This window comes from Staurois parvus, unplaced genomic scaffold, assembly GCF_062004578.1.
Source record: "Staurois parvus isolate SC_StPar_1 unplaced genomic scaffold, SC_StPar_1.0 ptg000249l, whole genome shotgun sequence".
Lineage (NCBI taxonomy): Eukaryota > Metazoa > Chordata > Amphibia > Anura > Ranidae > Staurois > Staurois parvus.
The window spans coordinates 8,632,344-8,636,710 of record NW_028318045.1 but is presented as its reverse complement, the minus strand read 5'-3'; the positions used below and the strand labels follow the sequence as shown (position 1 = coordinate 8,636,710).

Below are 4,367 nucleotides of genomic sequence, written 5' to 3'. Positions count from 1 at the left end.
CGCTAGCTGGCTGAAGAGTTAGGGCTAAAGACTAAAGAGGTATCTCTCAGGGGACATTGCACCATATCCTGGCCATTCTCTTAGGGTGCACTCCAAACCAGTTACAGTATTCTTATCCATAATGCAGTTAATGTTTATATGCACTACATGTTGCTGACTTTGCTGATTTATATGAATTGGTTCCAATCTAGTCATACAGAACTCTTTGACATAGCAATTATATTGACTAGCAGACTGTGTCTGAACCTACCTTCTGCATTCTCATTTATGCTAAAGCCACCATTCATTCTAACCCATACAAATACATTGAGCGTATTTACCACTAAATGATCATGTGTCTATTTCCTGGTACTAACTCACAGCCAAATTAAAGGTATTTATACTCATATTCTAATGAGTGCTTGCAGTGACTTTCATTTGACTAGGTGTGTTAGAGGGGCTGAGGTTGTTCTTGGAGTCGAGCTGCAAGACAGAGAACCAAAATGATAAAACGGCTCCTTCGGGGGTAGCGCTACACACGGAAGCACAGTCCTTACACAAGCATACACAGTAATAAGCCTTGTGTGAGTGAGGCCTAATACTGACAGTGGTATCTAAAATAGTCACCTTTTTTCACTTCCGTTCTGGTAAAAAGCATGGTGTTAGGTTTAGCTTTTCAGTACAGCACATCCACACAGGTATATCTGCAGTCTATGGATGATAGACTGAGTAATAGCAGTGTATCCTGGGTCATAGAGTGTAAAAGGAAAAGTGATAGCATGTCAAATGTGACAAATGCACCATTTCTAATAGTGCAGATTGACTTTTCTGAAATGCCACCCTGTGAAAGATTCATGTATCTGCTGGTGTGTGCAGATCAATTCTCTGGCTGGGTAGAAGCACACCCAAAGATTAGGAATAATGCCAAGACCATAGTCAAGTGCCTTACAAGGGTATACAGTATATACCCAGAAATGGAATTGGACAGATCATCTCCTCTGATAGGGGAACACATTTTGAGAACAGGTTAGTGGTGCAGGCAGTAAAACAGTTAAGCTTACGACAACAGTTGCACAGCCCTTACAGACCTCAAGCAAGTAGAAAGGTTGAAAGAACCAATCCAACTAGAAAAAGATATTTGGCTAAGTTAATGGCTAATGGAATGGGTACTTGGTAATGGTGGATCTACTACCTGTAGCACCTTCTACTATACAAAATTCTCAAAAAAGTAACATGAAATGTCACCTTTTGAGATACTGTTTGGAAGACCTCCTACCCAAAGTCTAACGCCAATTGCAGATATTAGTCTGAATGGCCAAGATGCAATTATGGACTATGTAACAACACTGGTGAATGTGTTTTCTAATACCTTTTCCAGGGTGCAAGCAGTACAACCTGAACAAGAGAACCAACCACAGACTCATGGGCTTGAGCCAGGATACTGGGTGTACGTCAAGAATAATACCCCAAAGACTTAATTGTCTCCTAAGTGGAAAAGACCATATCAGATTATAGGGAAACTTATACAAATGAGCGCAGAGAGGCCAGTCCAGGTGGAAACGTGAACAGTTAATCATGAGCTCACCACTGCTGCCTTGTAAATCATTTGCATGATGAAGAGAACTGAAAAAAATAGGCGCTCTGGAAAATGCTCTCAGACAAGCACCTTAATGAAGGTGCATCTTTATTGGGTGAGACAAAATAGCACATGTAATAAAATTTGACCAGCCTGAAGTGAACAGTGTGACTCCAACGGACAGACCCTACACATGCTCCCAGCTGAAGCCAATGTGGGACACAGCCTTTGCTTGCCATGGTGACTCCACCCGGGATGCCAGTACACTGACACCACGTGATTTGAAGTCGACAGGAGCACTCTCCGATCTCAGCTCCCTTCAGAGTGGATGGGCCATCCGTTCGAGTCACACTGTTCACTTCAGGCTGGTCAAATTTTATTACATTTGCTATTTTGTCTCACCCAATAAAGATGCACCTTCATTAAGGTGCTTGTCTGAGAGCATTTTCCTATTTTTTTCAGTTCTCAAAGCAGATTATACCTAAACTCACCAACGGCAGTTAAACTGAAGGAATACAAGAACTGGGCAAGCCACTGCACCATTGGATTTGCAGGTAAAACCTTACCAGGCTAATTCTGAGAAGCCTTTCTTGTCTCTTTCCCAAAGGTATTGCCCCACACGTACCAAGTCAAAGACCAAGAGAAAAGATGGTGAATCTACTGGTACAAAATCCTAATAAGCGATGCTGGGGGGAGTATCCTTTGTGCAGTGACATTGGTGAATTTCATTATCATACTGATTTGTGAAATGGAACAAGTGATGCAATCGCTGAAGCTGAATATGAATATCACTATTAAAGCTATGGATACGGAAAGGGGAAAAGATTGATCCAAAGGTTGAACCCTTTCATGCTTTTGTTGCTATGCATCCACAAGCTGCAGTTGAACTTTTCAAAATCTGGATGTGTGTGTGTTGTGTTTGATCTGTACCCACTCACCCATTTCACATAAAACACTACCATTATTAGGGGTGCTAGTTACTCTGAAAGAAATAGAGGAAGAGGCACACTTTAGCTGTGTCAGTCTGTCTACCAAGAAAAACTCAGTGTCTTTTCTGCTTTTCTCTAGTGTACCTATGAGACAACAAGCAGTACGTGTTAATTTTACACACTCATATCCACTTTACGCAGGGTATGAAAATAGTATCAGGTTACTAGGCAGCTCAGATTGTGGATCAGCCCCTTTGAGGTATCAGTTAAATAATGTTGTGGAATAATGACGCTTATGAGGAGTTGCATAACTTAAAGTGATATTAAAGTGAATTTTTTTATATTATTATTAATAATAATAATAATAATAATAATAGTAATAATAAATAAAAAAGATGTTATACTTACCTGCTCTGTGAAATTATTTTGCACAAAGTGATCCCTTAACTATTCTTTGGTGGTCCCCCATCAGTGCTGTCTGGTTCTTCTTCAGCGTGCCCCAACAGCAATCTATTTGCTATGGGGGCACCTATGTTCCGATGCTCCCCATCACAGGATTTGACTGATAGGCTCCCGCTGCTCTCAGAGTATTCTGTGAACCCAAGAAGAGAATGCAACCAGTGACAGGGTTGGAGTGTGAAAGGGGATGATGAGGAAAGGGAAGAAAAAGTAGTAGGACTTTTTTTTACATTAATGCAGGGATTTTATAATCACTTTAATAGAAACTATTTCTAGGTAAATAATTTCAAGTTGCAAACTTGCGTTACTGGCTATAATTTAAAAAAAGCTTGTTCTACTTCTCCAGGATTTTATTTATCTATGAAAAATATGCACATATCTAGGTGCCTATTAATGTGACAAGAGTATGCTATGTTGGTTGGTTGGTATACACCACTTGGTATATGGAAAATTATGATTTTAGGAAAACTCAATCTCATAATATTCCCAAGCACCTTTTAAAACAGAATTTTGGACACACACATTGGGGACCAATTGAATCTCCCTTCTGTATCTAGGGTGGTCAGGCTATTATTTGACATTCCCCGGTTGAACAGGTGTTGTGTAAAGAAAATGTTGTGTTTTATAGTTAACTTAGCTGATTTGATGAATAATGTAACTTCAATTTTTGATAAGAATTTCATTATTGTAACTAATGAGCTTAAAATGATCAAAAAGGAAATCATACAGCACAGGCTTTCAGTACAGGGACAGGGTTGTCCTTGCTCCCAGGGCAAGGATCCAGAACTGGCCCCCCTCCTCCACTAATACTACATGTTGTAGAATGGGTGAACCACCCTGCATCCATTCTTTGCCCCCTTGCTTCACTGTGCCTGGGGCAGCTGTCCCTCTTGCCCACCCCTTGTCCCAGCCCTGGATGCTTGTGTTGAATTATCTCACTACCAACAATGGAGGAATGAGTACTATTGTTGGTACTTCCTGTTGCAAATACATTTCCAGCGATACTGAGTCTGAGGATGCTATCATGTACGAAGAGTTAAACAAAAATTTGGAGCCACTCATACTGAAAAATCCTGAACTGGTTTGACAGATTGGATTGTCTGGCTCAATTAATCTAACTGGTTCACAAGAATTGGAGGCTGGTTTGTTAGCCTCTTTGCATGGGCTTCTCAACAATACTGGAATACCGTATGTATCACTATATACTGTATGTATTGGTTAAATGCTTGCCTGTTCCTATAAAATGTTGTCTTTGTGCTTGCACAGTGAAACACTAAAGTGGAATTCCAGTGAAAATGTTACATTTGTCCATGATTACTATGTTAAACATCTTTATTTTTGATATTATGCATTTTCAGACTGGCTGATTGTCTAGCTTAGAAAGACTAATCTGAGCTAGACAATCAGCAGTCTTCTGTTCTTTA

General features: G+C 40.1%; 1 pseudogene; it reads left to right on the top strand.

The window, feature by feature from the left end:
- Positions 1 to 758: 758 nt before the first annotated feature.
- On the top strand, positions 759 to 2,302 carry LOC149459754 (uncharacterized; annotated as a pseudogene).
- Positions 2,303 to 4,367: the final 2,065 nt, after the last annotated feature.